A 23,952-nucleotide genomic window follows, 5' to 3' on the forward strand; every position below is an offset into this window, starting at 1 on the left:
CTGGCTGAATCAAGACCCTTGGTGAGGGTAAACCAATTTCGACCGGGACCATGGCTTCAGTGCCATAAGTGAGACTGAACGGGGTTTCTCCCGTACTGGCCTTTTTCAGCGTTCTGTTTGCCCAAAGGACGTGCGGAAGCTCGTCCACCCAGCCGGATCTTTGTTCCAAGAGTCTTTTCTTTATGCCTTCGACGATGCTCTTATTTGCTCTTTCTACCTCACCATTACCCTGCGGGTGCGCCACTGAGGTAAAAGTGTGGGTGATATGAAGTTCTTCCAGCCACTTTTGTAGCTTCTTGTCAGCAAAGTTGGTGCCGTTATCGCTCACTAAATTCTGTGGAAGTCCAAAACGACAAATAATAAATTCCCAAATAAATTTTTTGATATGTTTCGCGGTTGTTTGGGCTAAGGGTTTTGCTTCTATCCACTTGGTGAAGTAGTCGATGGCTACCACTAGGAACTGAACATTTCCTGCTGCTGTAGGAAATGGGCCTGTCACATCGATGGCCCACTTCTGAAATGGCCATGAAGAGGTGACTGGAACAAGTTCATTCTTCGGGCGATGCGTGTTGGGTGCGTAGAGCTGACAGGACCTGCACTTTCTGATGTATGCCAGCGCATCCGTATGCATCCCCGGCCAAAAGTATCCCGCGTTGTTTAGCTTAGCTACAACAGCGCGTGGACCTGCGTGTACTCCACAGATGCCTTCGTGTACTTCCCTTAAGAGGTAGTTAGCATCTTGGTTGTCCACACATCTTAAGAGTGGGCCAAGAAAGTTACGTCTGTAAAGGATGTCATCGATGAGTTGATAATTCAGTGCTTTACAGCGTAGTTTTCTTGCCTGTGTTTTTTACTCTGGTAGTGTACCTGCCGCAAGGTAATTTATTATTGGTGTCATTCACGTTTCTGTGCCGGTTTGGATGACACAAATTTCCCTGTGCGGGACTGAATGTGCCTCGAGGAGTTCAATGCGGATGTCCTTTCCCAAGTGGGTGAAGGCTAATGATGCAAGCTTGCTTAACGCATCCGCAGATTTGTTTTCACTACGCTTGACTTGTATGACTTTGCAATCGTTAAAATCGCGCATAAGGGTTTTTGCTTGTGATCGGTACAGGGCCATTGTGTCGTTCACGGCCGTGTACGTCCCGTTGATTTGGTTGGCTACTAACATGGAATCTACGTGGGCTTCCAACTGTTTCACTCCCATCTTACGCGCAATTCTCAGCCCGGCCAAGAATGCTTCATACTCGGCTTCGTTATTCGTACTTGGAAAATCCAGTCGAATAGCGTAAGTGTATTCTTGGCCTGCTGGGTTGGTTAGTTTCAGCCCTGCACCTGAACCCTCGTTACTGGCTGCTCCATCAGTGTAGAGTCGCCAGACATCATTGATGTCCTGTGCTGGAGAGGGTTGAGCCTCTTCCTGGCACTCTTTTTCCCGCGATGCAGGCACTTCCGCAATAAAGTCGGCCAAAACCTGGCCTTTTATGGCTGGTCTTGGCTTATACTTTATCGCGTATTCCCCCAACTCAATTGCCCATTTGGCTAGGCGTCCCGATAACTCGGGTTTGCGTAGAACGTTTGCAAGTTTGAAGTTGGAGAGAATGGTGATTGGGTGGCCCTGGAAATATCGTCTTAACCTGCGTGAAGCGTGTATAAGTGCTAAGACTAATTTTTCGAGGGTAGAGTACCGGGTTTCTACGTCTGTTAGGATACGGCTGACATAATAGATTGGCATCTGGATGCCTTTCCGTTCAACTAGCAGGACCGCCCCGGTTGCTCTATCTGTTGCGGAAAGGTATAGGATTAATTCCTCCCCCGATTTTGGTGCTATGAGCGTTGGGAGTTCGATCAAGCGTGACCGAATCTCCTGAAAAGCTGCTTCCGCTTCTGGTGTCCAGCGGAAGTGCGTTTTCTTTAAACAGTTTCTCAACGTTGACACGAAAGGAAACGACTTATCCGCGTGGTTTGCCAAAAAGCGATTAAGTGCGACTAGTCTTCCATTCAGTGTCTGAGCCTGTTTGATGGTAGTAGGTGATTCCATTTTGATAATGGCTTCGACCTTTTCAAGGTTCGCTCTTAAGCCATCTTTAGTGACGATGACCCCCAAGAACTTCCCTTCTTCCATTCTAAAGGCACACTTGCTTGGGTTGAGCTTCATGTTTATCTTCCTGAGCGTGTTGAAAGTTTCTTCGATGTCTTTCAACATCGCTTCTGCGTCAGGGCTTTTGATGACCAAGTCATCTATGTAGACTTCCAAGTTCCTCCCAATTTGGGCATGAAACTGGTTGTCCATCAGGCGTTGGTATGTGGACCCGGCGTTCTTAAGTCCAAATGGCATCATTTGATAACAAAATGTGCCATCGGGCGTCCGAAAAGCGGTTTTGTCCTGATCATCAATGGCCATGCGGATTTGATGGTACCCCTTATACGAATCCAGGAAGCATTTAAGGCGAAACGGTGCTAACGAATCCACCTTAAGATCAATTTCGGGTAACGGATAACAATCTTTGGGGCATGCTTTGTTTAAGTCCTTGAAATCTATGCACATGCGCCATTGTTTGTTATTCTTCGGTACCATAACGGGATTCGCAACCCATGTTTGATATCTGCTAACGCGTACGATGCCTGCGTCAAGGAGTCCCTTGACTTGGGTTCTACACGCGTTAGTTTGTTCTGGCCCCATTACTCTGCGCTTTTGTACGACTGGCGTAACAGCCGGGTCGCATTTGAGCTTATGCTCTGCCTTACTTCGGGGTACGCCAGTCATGTCAGCTGGTGTCCACGCGAAGATGTCAGCGTTTTTCTGTAGTAAGCGTTTGAGTAAGGTGCGCGTGGGATCAACAACTGTTGGGCCAATGGTAACGGCCTGGTCAGGGTATTTGCCATTGAAGGCCCATTTTTCCGGTTCGGTGATGGTTGGTTTAGCCATCTTTGGTTTGGGTTTAGATGAGACAGATGCGATGCATACCGGGGGAATGCCGGTGATCATCGCTACACCCTCAGCTGTTGGCCATCCCATCATGCCGTGGACTGAAGATACCACGGCGTTGAATCTTGCCATCCCGTCTCTTCCGAAGAGAATGTCGTATGTGTGGTGTGGCTTCCTCATCACGACAAAATCCACATCTTCTGTGCGTGAGTGATTCCCGTCCGTAAGAGTGACGGGGAAAGATAGGATACCCAGGGGGGTGTTTGTGCTGCCGTCGAACCCTTCCATCGAGGCGTAGACCGTTTCCAGGCGTTCCTTGTCTTCGTCATCTAGCTTGTCGAAGAACTGCCTGTACATCACCGTTGACGAGGCGCCGTTGTCAGCAAGAGTGCGAGAAGTGATGTAGATGCTTTCCAGCCCTTCCTTGATAATGAACCGGAATTAGGCATCGTATAATGTTATAATTATTTGTGTGTCCACGCAAAAATATTTGCCTTCCCATCACCTTTTCTTTTCAATATCATAAACATTTTATTTCCAGTTCACAGACCATATGAAAATATCTTTTTAATAATGTATTTTATAATATTAACTAGCTTTAAAACCCGTGTGATGCACGGAAAGCTCATAAGAAATACAATTAAACTATACAAATTAAATAACTAAATTAAAAAAAACTTATATTTTATCAAATTAAATAGTTTAATAAGTTCAAATTATATTTTTAATGAAATATTTATACGAATACGTAACGCTTTCTCACGCAATTTCTTCGTAATCATGAAAAAGATGCACATGGTGATTTAATAATTGATATTTTTTTATTACACTAAAATAAATAAGTTTACACAAAATTAAGAAAATAGTTTGGACGAGAAACTTTGGCTAAAAATGAATCTCTAAAAGATATATATGTTCCCAGTTATTTTACTTTATTAGAATCAGTATATCAATCCGATCTCGAACACAACTATTACTATTTACTTTAGTATGACTTTCAGACATGAAACAAATTAACTATTTGTTGGACCAAACCACATATATTTTCTTTATTTATATATATTTTTGTAAAGATTTTATGTCCCCCAAATTTAATATCTCTAACCTTTTGTCTTTTGACCTCTCGGTATTATTGATTGTGACACTTCATCTTTGCAACACTTGCCAACATGTTTAATAATTACACTTCACAATGTTGCATATACTTTTGTAATACAAGTCGACCCTCTTTTTATTATTATTGTGGTTATTGGCGAAGGTGGCTGAGAGGGCACCAGTGGAGATGACTAAGTGGCGGTGTTGGGGTGGCATCAAGGACAACGATGGTAGAGATGGAGGTGACAATGGTGGCGGTGACGAGCAAGTTGTAGCGAGAAGGATGGAGGTGGTGACATAGATGTAAAAATCCCGACTAGACGTTGATTAATTGTTATTTAATCCAAATTGGTCAAAATTGAAAAGTTTAGATATAAAATTTGGTAGATATAAGTATATTTTAAAAATCACATATAAATTACCATCCAATTAATCCATATTATTCCCGATTAATAGCTATTCCCTGTCACACCGTCTGACTAGCGTTTAAAGAGTTCTAAAACAGTGGATGGGGGCGATAGTGTTGTGGGCAACAACGATTATGTTGTGGACATGAACAATTGTTTTGTCATATGTGGTGCTAACTATTTGAACCCTTTTAAGTTAACAAGTTCTTATGATAGCTGTCCATAGCCGTTATAAGTATCAAATTTACTTGCTTTGTGATTTAAGATTAACCAAAATATATCCATTCGGGTTATTGTTTTCATCTATATTAAAAAGCAAAGCTCATACCATATCTTTGATGATCATCCATGGGTAGTCATATTAGGTACTCATTACTCAACAAGACATGAATTTAGCAAAATTTATCTCTTAATAAACTTGAAAAGGCTACTAACCAACACACTCTGCACATGTCAAGGAATAGATGCAATGTTAGCGTGCATTTCGCAACTTAGCGATCCATGACCAAACTTTTGTTGTATGATCCCCATTTTCTTGATTGGAGATTGACGATGACGACGACGATGACGACGACATGGTTTCATCATCATCAAGCGTTCGCTTTTTAAGGTTAAAGGAACTTAAATGTGATGCCTCCATAATCATCTCATTGCACTCCTTTACCTTCTCCTGCCCAACACATGTACAAAGTTTAATATTCTTCAATATGTCCAACGTACAACTCCAAATACATGAGGTACACGTACACTTTTCCTTAAACAGGCAAAACCCATAAAAGTTTCTTGTAGCTATAGTTAATGCGGACCAGTGATGCTAAATTTTCTTCAACCAAGCTTAAGATATGAGCTATAATGACAATTTTTTTAAATATATAAACATTACAGTAGTAGCTTTTCTATTGATTGCCTTTTTAGAACACACAAAAAAAATATAATTAAAGAAAGATTTAGCAAGAGACATTTGTTTCATCAAAATGGTAGTAATAATAATAGATCTAGACGGATTTTGATAATTATATGATTATATCCTTATCCGACTGTAAACCATGTACAAACCCATTTATAATTGTACATGGTTGAAAAAAAAAGATGTATTTGAAAAAAAAAGACTTAAATATCTTTTAGCAATCCAATGATTTAATAATTTTAGTTCTAACTTAAAAAATACTACTTGTTATCTTTTAAATTTTGTGTAACTGTTTAATATATTCGGTTCAAATGTCATACTCCTGAAAAGTTTTAGACCGCCAGTAGTGTGCGCCAGAGCCGCCTAGGTCCTTTAACGTCTGTCAAACCAAAAATACTTCCCACAATAATGCAAACAGCCCCCATTGGATGTCAATGGGGTAACGGTCTAAGAGGATTAATATTACGGGGCCACAACCAATTTCAACTAATCAAAATGTCTCATTTACAATTTTATATATTTAAAGTAAATTAAATAATAACTGTACTTTTAGTTAAACCGTTACGTGTTTTTTTTAGTGAAATGTTAGTGAAAATCCTCATGCCTTTTAATCTTTAGCTAAACAGCTGCACATATACCCTTATAAATCTTTACCACTATCTCATTACCGTTATAACTTTCAAATTTTCCCTGAATTATCTTGCAATGCCATACGTGATTCTTCTTTATTAAAATTTAATAAAAAAGAAAAAAAAAAATAACAAATGTTTTATATGGTGGTGCTGCCATGGTCAAAGACATGGCTCAGTTATCCAAAGATAGGAATCCTTTAGTGCTCAATAAATGTTGTACCGTATGCAGATAAAGTTGTAGTACTCAATCCACACACCAAATAAAAGATCATAAAATGTGGGTACATGGTACACACTACAAAGGGCAAGAGACAAACCTTAGTGGTTTTGAGTACTTCCAGAAGCTGATTCCGATAGTCAACACAGTTGAAAAAGTCAACTTGTTCTATAACATGAAGCATTGCAGCTGTGGCCAATACCGATGGCTGATAGCCCACAAATCTTGAATCTTTAATACAAACAAAACCATCAACAACATCATAATTAGTTGTTTCTTAAAAAAAAATATTACATAGTTTTTAGTCTTAAGTGGAAAAAATTACCAGAAACCAATAATAGAACAAGATCTTCACATGTCTTGATGAAATCCTGATGAAGATGAGTCTTTAATCCAAGTCTTCTGACAATATGATCAAGAAATGAGATTGGTGTAACTGGGTTCATCTTCCATTCCAGTTTTGACATCATTAAAAGCTCCATTTTCTGTATGTTTTTAGGCTCAAACAAGTAATTATTTGTGTCTTCCACCTGCAAGAACACAAAACCCTAATTAGGGTACAAGTTTTTATGCATGAGGTATAAACTTAAGTCAAGAAACTTAACATACTTGAAGATCTAAGAGAGATGGGACATGTGTTTCTTGAAGTTTGGCAGCTAGTGAAAGTGAAGTAACAGCAATAAGTTGGATCATCCATGGCTTATCTTGCTGGAAGTGAAGAGTTGAAAGAAACCTGTCGAGATAATTAGTGGCCAGAATAGAAGTGAGATGTGTGAATCCAAAGTGGGATTTGACTTTTAGGATCCAGTCAACAGCATCTTTGCGAGCAAGTAAAAGTGAGGGGTCATGGGGCCATGAATATTGCAGTGTTTGTAATTGTTCTTTGGTGAAAAGATGCACAAGCTCTTCATCTTCCCAGAAGAAATCTTGGTGGTGATGTTCGTGATGATGCATCTGTGGATGATCTTGCACTTCACAGAAGAAGAGTGTGTCCAAGAAAGATGAAGATGAAGGTGAAGAAATGGCCATGGATGGATTAGAGAGAAGAGAAAGTGGTAGTTGTTTGCAGGCAATTATCCATTGGTTCTTTGTTCTCTTTGTCTCTCTCTTTCTCTTGTATCCATCCAAGAAGAAGGAAGACTACTTCTACTTCTTGAAAACATAAAAGAAAAGGTTGAGATTTTTTGAGACAGGAAGTCACGGTTCTTCCTAATATATATACACACACAGCTCCTAGCCTCCTACATGCAGTCCATTGAAAAGAATTACCGGGCTTTAAATATCGACATAATCTAGTTCGAGATGTGCTTTACGACGTCCTTAAGAGGGCCTGGATCTCGGCAAAAAAGGAAGCCCCGGTGAACTTCTTGACCGACCCTTTAGACGGGAGATCAACCCTACGACCCGCTGACATTCTTGTTTTTGGATGGGAAGGAGGTAAGCACGCTTGCGTTGATTTGACAGGTGTGTCCCCCCTCGTTGGGCTACGGGACCACGGGTTTGTGGCTGGTCTGCGATAAACAAGGCTGAGGCGGGTAAAGTAGCTAAGCACGAGAAAGCTTGCCTTGAGAATCAGCACGTGTTCGTACCATTTGCTTTTGACACTTTTGGCGCTCTCGGCCCTGACACGGTTCGGTTCCTTAAGCGGGTTCAGCAGGTGGTCAGCAGTAACTCCGCTCATGCTAAGGAGAACGTTGTGTTTAGTAGGGTAGAGTTTGCTATTCAGAAGGGGGTAGCGGCGCAGCTTGTTGCCCGTCTATCTGTCGTTAGTCTGTAATTGTCTATGTAATAGTAAATGAAGGTTTTTTTGCAAAAAAAAAATTAAGCTATAAGAATTAAATGATTAGATTAAAAATATCTACATTTTATCAAGTTCAAAAAATTATATTTTCTTATGGAATATTAATATGAATACGTAGGGGTGTGAATGGGTCGGTTTGGGACGGTTTTTGGTCAAACTCATAACCATAACCGATATAGCGATTAATAGATAACCATAACCGAACCGTCATGACGGTTTCGGTTAATCGGTTTTAACGGTTATAACGAGTCGTTTATGGATCAGTTAACTGTGATTAAAATAAACAATCATTCGGTATGAATGTCAACACTGAATAGTCGCTAATTGTATTGTAAAATCCAAATATATTTTCTTTTTTTTACTAGCAATTTATATATATATATATATATATCTAATTGATATATTAAATAATTGAAATGACAATTTGGATGGAAATTTCAAACGACGATTATGGAATATTAGAATGTATATGGTAACCAATATCACCAAGATTATTATTATTATTGGCCTAAATCCTAGTAGGTGTGGATAAATTTTTTATGTAACGGCAATAAGTGTAAAAGTGTAAAAAATATCCTGCTCATGCAATAATTCTAATTTCCTAACGATTAATACTTACATAAATGGGGCGGTTCGGTTATGGCGGGTTTGGAATTACATTCACCAAAACCGACCTAAATTTGGCGGTTTTCAAAATTCATTAAATTGACCCATCGGTTATATTGGTTATCGGTTGATGGTCGGGCAAAAGTCGTGTATATTATTATATTATTTGTTTACTTTTAGTTTAAATATTATGTGAACTTTGGTACTTCAAGCATGTTTATGTGTTTTATGATACTTGACGTTAAGGACGCTTATTGGGATGAATTACGGGCTTGGAACGAATATATAGAAGACTCATGATGATTGGCACGCTTTTCTATGCAAAATAAATGAAGAAAATAAGCGGCGCTAAGGGGTCCTGATGGTGATGTCAGAGTATCTCTAAGATCATCAGAAATCTGAGTCTTTAGCTCGGCGCTAAAGTCTCACCCATTGGATGTTAACGCCGCGCTAACATCCTTCTGACGGGAAAAATTACCCTGACTTTGATATAATCAGTTTTCAGCCCCCATTCGAGATATCTTTCATTCCTTCTACCAAGTACAAGCCCTAAGACGATTTTCCACCATCCCAAAGCCTCCAGTTCGTCCGTTCATCGCATTCTTTCGTCCTCTCATCAGATAAGCGAATCCTTCGTGATGCCGATGTCAGGCTAAAACCATTGTATTCACTTTAGGCTAGGGTTTTGTGTAAACTAACTTTGATCAGATTCTATGTTTTGATTGATTATAAACTAGATTGAATGTCTTTAATCTTGTTTTACATTATGAATTGATTGTTTAAACAGTTTATGATTTTGATTATCAAACTTTGCATCACTTATCTGGTTGTGTTTATCACATGTAGGGTTAGCTCTTATGTCACTGAACTAGTAATTAGTCATTGCTTAAAATTGGTTTTCATTCATTAAACTAGTAATTGGGTAAACCGGGGGTTCAGTTGTGTCACCAATTCGGTTAGGGTATCGTTTGTCCTCACAACCCAACTGTTAGGTTTAATAATTACTGCGCAATTAATCTTATGAATATGTGATTAGTCGGTCATCACATTACCTGAACCTGAAGTGAATCTTTCTCTCACAATTGTTTACAAACTTTTCCAAGTAATCGTGTGTTCTTATAATCATCTTTATAAACTACTTGACATCGAGTGTCCGCTTAATATAATAATTAATAATTATGAACTTTACTTGCACTTTCCACTGATTCCTTGTGGAGGCGACCTTACTTACCCATACTAGTTATAGGTATTTAAGCTTCATAAATACTTGTTTTTTTATTAGAGCACGACATCTACATCATCGGTTATTATCGGTTCAGTTAAATCGGTTACGGTTCGGTTTGCGGTTATGACGGTTAATTTACTCACCCCTACAATACGTTGTATATTCTCACACACTTTCATTATAATTATGAAAAAGATGCACCTAATGATTTTTTAAGTTCTAATTATATTTTTTGATGGAATAATGAATTCTAACAAAAAATTATAACTTAAGAGATGCTTCATAAAGCATTCTAAAAAAATATCATATATAAAATTAACATGAATAAAACACTCTTTTGTATTACAGTTTCGAAAGAGATTGATGAAAAATGAAAACTTCATGAATTCATGGAGATTGAATGAATATGTGACATTGATATTGCTATTCATTCAAAATTTCTTCATGCATTTATCATCTTAGACCTATAAATATCGTTTATTGAATCTTATCACATTCATCTTATACACTCAAAAATATATATAAATTGATTTAATAAAAAAAAGGTAGATCTAAATTTCATTAAAGATATAAATATTTTGATTATATTGACATAAATATCAGCATATTTTGTATCTCTATAATTTAGGTAACTAGCTAGTTATATGATTAAAGGATTAATTGATATGTTTTGTAACATCTTGAAAAATTTTATATTTATTTTGGGTTAAAATATCAACTTTGAAATTAGAATGACCCAACTATATTTTAATAATATCGTAAAAAAATAATGAGATATATATAGAGATTATAAAGTTGGAAGCATTCCATGTTAAGAAAAAGGGGAAAATGAATCTATCCCACATGAAAAAAATAAAGAAAATGGAAGTCTTTCACATGTGTGTAAATAAGAAAGATAAATTCATCTCACATGGAAAGTAAGACAAATTTGAAAGTTCTTTATAAAGAGATGAGTTTACATAGTATTACTCTTATATGCCAGCATGCACCCAGTGGTCTTAGCGGAGGTTGCGAAGCATCCGACACACATGAGCACGAGCGAGTGGCGCAATGTGGCGCTTTAATGTCGCACTTTGTGTCACACCCCAACCTACGGCGGAATGCCGGGGCGTGGACTGATTGTCACAGCTCGCAAGGTTAATATAACGCAATTATATAATTTAAATATCTATTTGTTTAATTCAAATAACACCATTATTCATTACAAAAAGAAATCCAATAGTAAACAAAACATCAAATAATTCAAATGAAAATTCACAGTCTCAAAAATAAACTCTTCTAGCATAAGTCCTTAAAACAATTCTTCTAAGTCCACACTTCACATCAAACGGTGACCTGCATATGCGTTGAAAATAATATAGTTTGTCAACACGAGGTTGAGTGAGCAACACACCAGTTCAGTTATATATATATATATATATATATATATATATATATATATATATATATATATATATATATAATAAAATACGTAGCTGCAACGAGTCATATGAGATTAACAAATCAAGCAATGAGCAAATAAAATGAGATGTCGAAAAGCACAAGGTTATAACGACTAGCGTATGATCATACTATTTTCTGAGAATATGCTGGACCTCTCCGAATGCGGTTCACATTGAGCACATAAACATATAACAAGTATGGCATGAGATTAATTAACACATAAGACAAACAGTTGCAGTTTTGTGTATAGATAAATATGAAAATATAATAAGTTATGCATATGTTCCCAAACGTGATAAAATGAGTAAAATGGAGGGAATGTGGTACTCACCTCAAAGATGAACGAGGATTGTTAAGATAGTGAGAATGAGGAAACGAATCACGCGCGAACAATAAAGCCTAAGAGAATAAGGAATATACTTGAAATGAGGATCTTAATCACGATACGAGTTAACGATAACCATTTAATAATATTATATTTGTATAATTTATTATTAAACTATTATTTTTGGTTTGAGAAGACATAACTCAATAAAAATTACTTGATTTATACATATATATATATATATGTATTAAAACGTTAGTTTTTAAGTTATAATCTCCTTTATTTATATTTGTATCTTTATATATATACGAAAAAAAACGTGCATTAGTAATATATATATTTGAACGAAAACGTGGATTAACAAGTATTATAGGGCCGGTTTTTAGTGAAACGATCTTGTTCAATCATTATTATTATTAATATAGTTGTTATTAATTATTAAATAAAAGAATAATAAAATGGTTTTTATTCCAAAAATAAACGGGGTTACGTTCTCTAGCATTAACCAACTGGGCTTTCCAGCCATATGCAACAAAACCTGTTTCCAATCAAATAAAAACACTAGCTGGTTCTGACTTCCCCCCTTTGCCAAGAACCCTAGAAATTCGATTAACCCAAATCGTTAATAATTGATCAAAACAGGCATGGGGCTTTTACTGCTCATGAAAACGCGATTAAAAACAATATATAAATTACCTCTAACTGTGATCGGAAGAGGGATAACGAAGCAAAACAGGGCCGGCTGAGTTAAGGTGATGAACGAGTAATTTACAGGTCAAGTGAAATCAATTATTTATAGGGGTATTGTCGGTCACCTTATAAGGAAGGTATTAATGAATTTAATTGAAAAATAATCAACGTTTGCGCGGTCATTGGCTGTCAATTAGTGTCGGCTTAATGTAAAAGGAAATAACGAATCAATATGATGCGATTTAACATATATACGTTGTCGGTGAGCCGCGCCTAACATAAATAAACGATTTTCAAATTCATAGATTGATTACAACGGATTATGGGTTGTTAATTGATTGATTACTTGACCTCGGGTACAAGAAAAGAAAACTTGAATATGGGTCGGGTTTGGGGATGGATTATCCATCTTGTAAAATGGATTATAACAATATTTATAAATAGACCCTTGAGTTTGGAGATGGAAACAGAAATGGTTAGAACTTTATATTTCGGGTTAAAAGTGTGAAAGTCACAAAAATGTAGTTATAAATGAATAGTTAAATATAATTATAACTTGATAAGTGCGGGAATTTTATTAATGATAAAGCCCGGACCCGAAGTGGGTCGGGTAACGGTTACAAATGATAAAGCGAAAAACCCGAAATGTTACACTTTGCACTTTGCACGCTTGAATCGTCGCTTGAGAGTCGCCTTAGTAGTTTTAAAAAGTGGAAGAAAGACCAAGAAGTGCCAAATTATCATAAGTCAAAGGACTAAAATATGAATTTTGGTCACTTCACACGACGCGGAAGAACTTAAAGGAAGTAACCGTGCCAGATGACGACACGTGACAACACGTAATAGGACATGTGTCACCATGTGGTGACACGTAGCAAATCTAGTAGATGACACATTTGACCTATAGGCTAATTCGCGCGGCGCGAAGGAGTGCATCACGATATGTGAAGCACAAAATACCAAAGGCGGTTTACGTATCGTCACTTGAGAGCCGCCTTAGTATTTAAGAAAATGGAAGCAAGACCAAGACGTGCCAAGTTATCAGAAGTCAAGGGACTAAAATGAGAATTTTGGACACTTTCAGCGACGCGAAGGAACCCAAAGAAAGTGCTTCGCGCTATGCGAAGTGGTCCCGAAGTAATTGTGCCAGATAACGACACGTGACAAGTCTAGTAGATGACAAATCAAACCTATAATCTATTTCGCGCGACGCGAAGAAGTGCTTCCCAATACGCGAAAGACAAAATACCAAAGGCGGTTTAAGTTTGTCCTTCGCCCGACGCGAAGGAACACTTTTTCTGCCTATAAATAGGCGACCATGGGATGAAATCCCATTCATCCATCCACACTCAAATTACACACATTTAGCCTCGTAAAGCGTGCCACGAACCTGACCTCCCGCCGTGTTCGTTTCTCGAAGTACGTGTAAGTGTTTGAAGCTTTGTTCGTTTATTCCCTTCGTCACCCGCCGACAAGTAGTATTGATGCTCGCGTCAAGCCAACATAGCCATACAATGTAAGGGTTCTGCCCAATTACATTATTATATATGGCTTAGACCCTAGTCGGGGTATAGTCTATAACTTGATATAATAAGTGAAAGAGTTAACGCCATTTTCGTCCCAGTGGTTTGCTACTTTCGCCACTTCAGTCCAAAGTTTAAAATTTGGTCAATTTAGTCCTTATAGTTTTCAATATTATCGATTACGCCTATCCGTCTAACGACATCCAACTATGTTGTTAGTTTAAAGGTATTTTGGTCTTTCTTCATTTTATTTTGAGTTAATGGTCATTTTCGTCCCTGTGGTTTGATATTTTTGCCACTTCGGTACAAAGTTTGAAAATTTATCAACTTAATTCAGTTTTTTTGTCTATAACCATGAAGAGCATAATCCAAGCCCAAAACCAGCGAGCGTCAACCAAAACAGGTCTGCATTTACCCTGTCGACAACCGTATTCATACCCTCTCCCCTCGTATTTAGTTTCTAGACGGTTCCTAAACTCTCCCCCATGGTGGAATTCAATGGTAAAGCAATTCCCTGAAACCGAATTGTACGGAAAAAACTAAAAATCGTTTATTTGATGAATGCATAATAGTTAGGGTCTGGAGATTAACATATCGTAACGAAAATCTGGGTCAAAATAAACTATTATGCATTAATCAAAGAAACGATTTTTAGTTTTTTTATGTACAATTCAATTTTAGGGAATTATCTTGACCACTTTACCATTGAATTCTTCTATGGAGGAGAGTTTAGGAAATGTCTAGTAACTAAATACGAGGAGGTATGATTACTGTTGTCAACATAGTAAATGCATACCTTTATTGGAGGTTGCTCAATGGTTTTAGGCTTGGATTATGCTCTTCAGGATTATAGAAAAAAAAACTAAATTAAACTGAACATTAAAATGACAAAATTTTAAACTTTGGACCGAAGTGGCAAAAGTATCAAACCACAGGGACTAAAATGATCATTAACTCAAAATTAAATGAGAAAGACATATATACCTTTAAACTAACGGCATAGTTGGATGCCGTTAGATAGATGAGACGTAATTGGCTAATACTTAAAACTATGTGGACTAAATTGAAAAAATTTCAAACATTGGACTGAAGTGTCGAAAGTAGCAAACCAAAGTGACGAAAACGACCATTAACTCTAAGTGAAATATAGTTTTTATAAGACAATGGTATAGATAAAATATTATTTCTTTGTAATTATAAAGATTTTATAATGTTTTCTTAAGAAATAAGAAATTAGTAGTGTTTAAATAATGAAATCTCTTGGACTAAAGGTCCAAGTATTTTATAAAAGATGAATGATAATCAAGGTAACGATCATGTCTAAAGCTAGATCTTTGATCTAGTATTTATAAAAGATTATTCTCGTACTAAAGAAGAATACATCAGTGAGACATGCTGGTGAATACGTTAAAACTATTTACAACTTTGCTAATCGAGTCATTAGTTGTTTACATGGGATTACGTATCCCTAAAACGTTATGAACAAAGGTAATCGCTGGCTCTCAGGCTATTGAATACATTTGTTTGGATCCTTACAAATGTGGGTAGACGGTGGGCACACCGCACCACACTTGATAATGCCTCCGTCACGTTGCGCCGGACCTAAGTAATGTCTGAGTGGGGATTGTCTTATATATATTGGCAGTAGCTAAGTAAACTCGAACGCTGCGGTGTTTGCTGAGCGGTTTCGAGTTAAGCTGGAGTTTGTAATTGTTATTTAGATTTCAAAACTTGATTATTTCCTAAGCCATGTTGGGCAAGACCTAAGTTATATTTTGAGAGGACAAATAAGTAATAAAATTTTTTGTGTCAATGTGTTCACCAGCATGCGTTGCTGACGTATATTATAAACTGTTTACAGGTAATCAAGATTAGATGTTTGGAGATGATGGATAACCGTTAAATGATCCGATGGCTCAGTCGCAGTTTTATTATTAAAATAATATAAATTATGGTTTTCTTCTTCAAACACTTTTGTAACAACTAACGAGTGTTTAATCCCCGTCTTTTAAAATATATTAATATTTTAATCATAACTTCCGTTTTACAACCTTAAACTCTAATATATTTACAAAACATGTATAAACTATTGGTCACATTCTAGACCCTAAGTTGGGGCGTGACATGTTTTTATTACACTAACATAAATATGTTTTTGTTAAAAATAGAAGAATAGTTTGATTGAGAAATTTATGCTAAGAATGAATTTTCAAGTAACATTTGTCCATTATTATTATTTTTTTATTAGAAAAGGTAAATATAACATGTTTGAGAGCTATTCAGGTTTGGTGAAACCCATGACCCACGAAAATTATTGTTTGATAATGAAAGAGTTTTACAAATAAATGAGATGTTATAACCCACTTAAGAGCTATCCGGCTTTGGTGAGACCCATGACCCACTTATTTTTTAACTTAAACGAGTCAAAACCGGGTTAAATCAATGAGATCTCACCATTTAGAAATTAAACAATATGATGGCTCAATTTATTATTATTATTTATTTATATATTTTTTTGGGGGGGGTGGGCGACACATTTAGTAGTCATTTATATATGTATTAGATATAAGGAAATGATAACCTACATGTGAGTTTATCATGGAAATGGTGTAATGCAAAGAGAAAAAATCACACGGTAACAATACTACTGTAAATCTCAAATGTAGTTAAGTAACATAAATATTAATATAACTAGGGAAATTACTATAGTTTGTATAACTAAAATAGTAAATATCATTATAGTGTAATTACTATGGTTAAAAGTTACGTAATTGTTAATATAACTAAAGTAGTTACTTTGTATAACTAAAGTAAATATCATTGGAGTGTTGTTACTTCAGCAGTACAGTGATAAGTAACACAATTGCTAGTAACAGTATAACTACAATAAATATAATTGTAGTGTAATTCTTTTAGTTATAAAAAGTAGAGTAGTTACTCTAATTATATAAACAATTACGCTACCAAAAACTTGCATCATTTATCTTTATACGTGAGTCTTACTCCTAGGAATTGAAGATTAGCAAAGATATCCACTGTCGAAATAGTTTCAAGGTGTAGCGTTCTGATGTCTATCATATCATAAAGATAGAAACGAGTACCCTTTCATTTAGGAATGGCAATGGGTCGGGTTTGGGTCGGGTTTAGGTATTCCCAAACCAATACCCGGTTATTAAAGTCCATCCCTAACCCGTCCCAAATCCGTCGGGTTTTAATCGGTAATTACCCGTCGGGTTTTGGGTTTTCCCATCGGGTTTCGGGTTTCCTATCGGTTTTTGATAAAATACCCGTCGGGTATACTCGGCTCAAAACCCGTCGGGTTTTGACAACGTATAACTAATCGATTACAAAGATGGTTACTATAAAGATAAAACATCTCAAATAATTAACATAAACAAGGTTCGACAAATAATATATTTGGAATATAGTATATATATATATAATATAATAAGCTATATCGGGTATATAATCGGGTAAATGAGTTTTTGTTATCGGGTAATCGGGTCGGGTAATCGGGTATATTAGAAATCCCAAACCCGTCCTAAACCCGTGAAAAATTTTAAAACTAATCCCAAACCCTAATGGGTCGGGTATTACCCGTCCCGTTTATGTCGGGTTTCGGGTTTTTCCCATCGGGTTCGGGTTTCACTGCCATCCCTACTTTCATTATGGGATGAAGTCTTATAAAGAGACGAAGACTTGATTGCATATCAGCACTACGTATCATCTTCAAATTGATCATAGAGCGAGATGACGATTCATACTCTTAAAGGAATGGTATATTTGTATATGTAGGTGATAGAGTTCGTAGAAGTGATGGATACACTATTTTGTGTCCTCGTATAACAAATACTTATCATGACAGTAATGGAATTCCGCCTCGCGAAATGTTGTACAATAGAGATTGTTGGATACCCGTTTCCTGAATCGAAATCTTCTAGAAAGAGTTATTAGTAATGATGTAGCGAGTACTGCAACGAAGATCTTGAATAGGTCATAGTGCGCTTAAATGCCGCACAAGAAAGTACAAATCTTAAAAGGACGTTAACCGTTTTAGCCTAAGGTCAGAGATTTCATCTCGTTGAAGTATTCCCCTAAGTGGACATTATCAAATCTCGAATGAGACGATACCATGCGTACCCATAAACTAGTCAGAGATTTAATAGAGCAATGGAAGTTTGTGAAGAGTTTGTTAGCAACATATGAAATAATGGAGATAAATTCTCTTTCAGGTTTAGCCAAATCTCGAGGACAAGATTTAAATAAACACTATATGAAATGAGTATTTATGACGTATTTTATGTACGTGAAAAACTCATTTTGGCAGTTAAAAGGGGTTAAAGAAAATTGAGGTGTAAAATCTGTCAATTCTGGAAAGATCTAAGTTTAGGAGCCAATTTTTATTTATGAAAATTATGAAAATATGACCGCGCGAACTGTGTGACTTGTTACATGGCCTGTGAGTTGTTTGCTTTCGCCAACGCTTAGGGTCACTATGGGTGGGGTGTTTCAGGGCCTCTTTGGTTCTTGTTGCTTGTTGAGGTGTGGCATTTGAGCAACATGTTTGGTCAAATGATCAATCATATCTTTTATTTTTTCTAATAAAAAAATATTTCTTTAATTAGTTTATACATTATTTAATCAATACAAGGGCCTTGAAACCACTATAAGAAAAACCCCTCTTTCACTATGGATGCCCTTAGCGAGTGTGAGTGTGACTTTGCCAAGATAGCCCTATGTAACCACACTTTTTGTTCACACTAACTATGATGCTGTAAGTTTGGAATAGTTGTTGCATTTAAGTCCATGTCTATGCACACACACCTTAATTAATCAAAGGATAAATTACTTATATCATTACATTTAAATTCTTAGAATGGCTATGTATGATTATGCATAATTTCTGCTTCCAAATCTTAGTTTGTTTAATTAATGAATTTCTTTAGTGTATATAGATAAGTAGAATAACTTATCATCTACACACTTGTGGTAAATAAATTTCACACTGAAAGCAGACCTTCACATTTGGGGTCAACGAACCGTGTAATTATAAAGACTTTGGTCTTCGTAGGACTTGAAAACTGAGATTTTATGAAGCATTGAATTAAGATATAACTTATATGTAACTTGAAATCAAGAGTTTTAAATTTACCGAGAACAATAATTCTCACATTGTAGTTATACCGAAAATTCGAAAAGAATGTATGTGCAATAAGTTTTGTTTTCCCAAATAATGGGCTAAACATGTTTGCACATAGTTTCAGTTCCATGTACAAAATAAAATGTTGGATGGAAGGGGTGAAGGAATGCCTTCATATGCAAGTCAATTATCATATTGGAGGGAAAACTTAGATATTGGGAAATAGGTTGAAGTTCCAGGGGTTTATCATGGCTGCTATAAATGTCGCAAGGTGGTGCGTGATCGGTGATGTTCCAGTGAACGAGAGTTAAGTGGCGGAGAGATGAAGAATGAAGAATAAAGACTACAAACATGTCAGGAGCCTCATGGTGGAATAGTGGATTAGTATGTTTAGTCTAAACTCTTACTGTACATATCCTTTACAAGCTTTCTTAGATCACGTTCACGTTTTGTTAACGACTTACACCCGCCCCGTATTTTAAAACAAACACATTAATTAAAAAGTGAACACTTATGAATGTTATAAACGTATTGAATATTATTATATAAAGGATTTAAAAACTACATGCCACATTATAAACGAGAACCCCAGCCACATCATTTGTTCCATATTCTTCAAACAACCATCAATCTGAACGGGTGCTCTAGTTCTTCATTCTTCACAACTCGTGATGTCTCAGACATACTCTTCGTCCCTTTTTTCCAGTCTGAAGAACTTGAAAAACAAAGAGTGAGAATGAACAAGATTTGAGGAATGAACGGAGGGGTAGCCGCCAGCCGGGTTGGAGTGTAGGACTGTTTGTAGATAAGAGAATGGGTCAGGGTCAAATTGATTCTCAATCAAGACTCATTAATTTGATGGTGCATGCCTATAAATCACTTGATATATTTTTATTTCATATAAACAACGGGATTGATTATTAAATTGAGAGGGACAGTATATAACGTCAAAAATGACAAATGTATTCTCTTTCTAGACAGCAAATTGGTCTTTTTTAAATTTTCAGCTTTATACTTAAAAATTAACCTCATAAATAAAATACTTAGATAATTATGTCAATTACATTATTCTTATACAAAACAACAATATATATGCAATCAATATCATTAGAGGTTGCGATTTTTAGATTTTCTTTAATCCTTTTGTCCTTAAATACCAATCAAGCATGAGCATGGCACTCAATTTACAAGTTTTTACTGCCCAATAGAACCACCAAAAGAACATCACACTGACAATTTTCCAAACCAATACACGAAATTTCAGTTTAAACAAAAACAAAAAAAATTCATAACCAAGGTACTCGTTATTACAAACCTCATGTTCAAAATGTAAAGCAAAAGTAACTTCAGGGTCGTTAACACAAGATTTTAAAACCACCAGTCACAATTTATGAGCAACGATTTTAGAATCCAGGGTTATCGAGCCCGAAGATACTTATGATTTCCACTCTAAACCTTGGGTTTGTAAGACGCACACTGCTGAAAACACCATTCTAACATCCAAATTCTGAAATTAAACTAAAACTTCATATACACTTTGCAAGCATAACTAGTAGACACAATGCGGTGGATATGAGTTCTACCTCAATACGGTGGAGGAGGATATTGTCCTGGGTATGGATGACCTGATCAAAAAAGAAAATCGCATATTAAGTACGGCAAAAAAAAAGTATAACAAACAAAAGGGGGCATATTAGGTAACAGGTCAAAACTAGTAACTTTTAACGGTCAAAGGTCCAGTCCAGTGATCCAATATAAAATTTTAAAATGATCTAACTGGTCAAATGCATTTTTAATGCACTTGCGCTAACTTGTAAAAAAATTTTAACACACTTGCAAAAAGCTTGCGGCTTACTTGAAAGAAGTTTGGCACGAATAAAGCTCGCTTGTAAACAAGCCAAGCTGAGCCGAGCCCAAGCCAGGGTTTGCTCAAAGCGTGGCTTGCATAATAAATAACTTGTTGGCCCGTTTAAATTAAACCCGATATTTTAATATACAATAATGATTAGTAATGATAATATTATAATAACATACAAATATATTTAAAAAAACAAAAGATATACGTATAATACAAATATGTTAAAACTTTTTTTCCTCTTATGTATCAATATTAAAAAAAATTAACGAGCTGACTCGAATTTTCACCCATAACGGGTCAAATATGCAGCCTTTAGAAGAAAGTATAGCAACGAATGTATATAGAAACTTACCAGAAGGAGGATATGGGGAACCATACGGTTGAGGAGGATAAGCTGAGTTAGGTGGATAAGGTTGACCATATGGAGCTGCCTGAGGTGGGTATGGAGCCTGTGGATAACCACCTGTATTAGGTGGGTATGAGGGGTAGGGAGATGGTGCAGGGTAGCCTCCAGCTTATGGGTATGAGGCGGCAGTAACTGGCGGTGGATATGACACTGATGGTTGTGGCGGTGGCGGTGCATAAAGTGACGCCTGTGGTGTAGCATGTGGTTGAGCTGATGCACCATGACTGTTTGCTGGTTTCTGCACATATAATATAATATAAACTTATGTAAGAATATTTTCCACTTCTACTTATGTAATAATATTGTGAGTGAATAAAGCTTACATGGGCATTGGTATAATGTATTATCAAGCGTACCTCTCCAGCATGTCTGCATAAGAAAATTGGCTCATTAGAAAGACTTCATATAAAAATCAAGCTTAGACACCTCACATGTTGAAACTCCAACATTAGAAAGAGGTGATCAACAGGTTGGATGTTGGAATTACACATCATGAATTTTGTTAGCCCTCAGGTATAGACATTACATTTAAAAGCATTCATCACCATTAGCCTACGACAAAATGATGACTCTCATTTAGGCATTGGATCATACAATAAAACACAAACCTGCCAGTTTTGCTCTACAATGGCCATAAACTGTCATCAAATCCTTGTGAAAAAGCCTTTGCTAATTGGACCCTGGTACCACAATAATCATCCCAGGAAATATCAGTCAACATGACTATAAACTATTAAAAAGAATTTACTGTTAGTATTTACTATGTTGATAAAATTAATTGTGATCATCTTAATTAGACCATGTGTAATGGTTTAACTAAAAAGTGAAATACGCCCCCACCACGTCGCTTACACGTTGGTGTGAGGGCTCTCACTAACTTTTTACTCAAAAACCGTAATGATTAAATTGAAAACACAATTATCATTTAATCTTCTTTTTACAAAAATGTGTGTGAAAAATGTGCGATTGGTTGGATTAAAGGTTGGCCCCACAAAAGGAGCCCCTTAGCCCGCTGGCGCCTCCGCCCTCCCTCTACCCCCCCCCCCCTCCCCCAGCGTCCCTATGTTTTGGTTTCACAACAATTTAGTGCTTGGTGGAAGAGAGTGGTGCCCCCCACGTCCTCCACTACACTTGGTCTTATAGTTAAATGTAGACGTTCCAGAAAGCTCGTGGTACATAACACGCTCGAAAAACAATTGACGAAAGCGAGCTCAAAATTCGCTTGTTTGAAACCAAGCCGAGCTAGCTAAACTCAGTCTGTTATTAGGTTAACTCGGTCTGGTGGCTCGTTTGGCTCGCTAGTTAACTCAACTCGGTTTGGCTCTCTTCTTTCATAAAATTAAAGGGTGGAATTGAGACTCCAATTAACCATCATGTTGACTAATTTAACTAATTCATTTGTAATATATTCCTACAATCAGTTAACTTAGGGTTACAACAAGAAAAGAAACATTACTTTCCACTGCCAATGAAGCTATCATGCTTAAGCGTATTGCCATTCCAAACATTAACATTCAACTCTCGTAATCCTTCAATCAGTGTATACACAAACTTCTCCTGAAACGTAGGGTTCTTACCTCCATCTACACAGTGCCAAAAACTAACTCAAATTACAACACAGATATTCAAAATTCTTCATAACTACCAAACAACGGATCGAATAAACAAACAACCTGTACAAGTGCGCGTTCGTGATTTATTACTACCGTATTCAACGCACACGTAGGGATCTTGCCTGGATATCCACTCGGTATCTTTTAATTTGTTACAGCTAACAACTGAAAGTACGATTAACTTAAATTATTAGGTCTAGAAAGTAAGCATACATAATAATATATAGATCTGGAATTGAAATTAGGAATGAAGAAGATGTTAGGTTAGTTACCAGTGACTTCCAGAAGATTGCCGTGAGGATTCGCCATTTAAAAGGATGATGAACGGATTGAAAGCTTATTATATAGGCTGTTTGATTGATTACTGCCGGAATGTGTGTTGACCTAAATCCGTCAAAGAACGCGGTTTTGGCCTGATATATTTATTTTTCGTGTGCTGGGGAAACACGTTAGCCGTCAAAAACAGATATAGAGTTGAACGCTTTTAATGCTTTTTTATTTTTTATATATGTTTTTTAATGTATTTAGATAGACTTCTTTGGCTTTGATTTTGTAAGAGGCAAAGAAAGAATTATTCAGTGCGACTTTGTAAACAAAACATTAGAGAAGATTCGTAAGAGAAAGAAAAATGAATGTGAAAAGTTTTATAACTTTAAATTTGTAGTTACAACTTCAGAAGATTATTCATGTTCAAAGTAATCTATTTGACATGCACAAAATACAATCAACATATACAAGGCCTTCTTTTAGAATTCATATGCCCCGACCGAGCCGAAAGAAAATATGTTCTTTAAGCCTTAACATACCAAATAATGTAAACATATTTTTATATGCCGATTAGTTGTAATAAACATAACAATTTGTAAAGTCATGGTATTGGAATAAGTTTATGACATACTAAATAGGCTAATAGATAACCGAATATTTGTGAAGTTTTTCTAATATTCTTGATAGCAAATTAGCGAATCAACTATTCGTAGTCTAATAGTCTATGCTCTCTAATATTTTGTTCTCAATAGTTATCATCGTCAACCCCGTTAAGTCTTTCTTGGGGAATTGCAAATCATAAATACTATTTCAATGACTATAATTTCGAAAAACTCCTATCTACATATGTTATTATGGTTGTTGGTTC

The 23,952-nt window shown here is 36.4% G+C and overlaps 2 pseudogenes across 2 annotated transcripts; both read right to left on the minus strand.

Moving 5' to 3' along the window:
* Positions 1-4,724: 4,724 nt before the first annotated feature.
* Positions 4,725-7,352, minus strand: LOC143612756 (cyclin-D3-1-like; annotated as a pseudogene). The gene is made up of 4 exons (XR_013149993.1): positions 6,797-7,352; positions 6,513-6,717; positions 6,288-6,418; positions 4,725-5,101 (listed from the first exon to the last, which is right to left on the minus strand). The product of XR_013149993.1 is annotated as a cyclin-D3-1-like (transcript).
* Positions 7,353-20,189: 12,837 nt separating this feature from the next.
* On the minus strand, positions 20,190-23,126 carry LOC143612765 (elicitor-responsive protein 1-like; annotated as a pseudogene). The gene is made up of 7 exons (XR_013149994.1): positions 23,090-23,126; positions 22,878-22,982; positions 22,661-22,787; positions 21,813-21,884; positions 21,528-21,573; positions 21,151-21,442; positions 20,190-20,565 (listed from the first exon to the last, which is right to left on the minus strand). The product of XR_013149994.1 is annotated as an elicitor-responsive protein 1-like (transcript).
* Between the last annotated feature and the right edge of the window lie 826 nt (positions 23,127-23,952).

Source organism: Bidens hawaiensis, unplaced genomic scaffold (assembly GCF_021521415.1).
Source record: "Bidens hawaiensis isolate Kalapana, Puna unplaced genomic scaffold, B.hawaiensis_p1.1 tig00035496_1, whole genome shotgun sequence".
NCBI classification, from domain to species: domain Eukaryota; kingdom Viridiplantae; phylum Streptophyta; class Magnoliopsida; order Asterales; family Asteraceae; genus Bidens; species Bidens hawaiensis.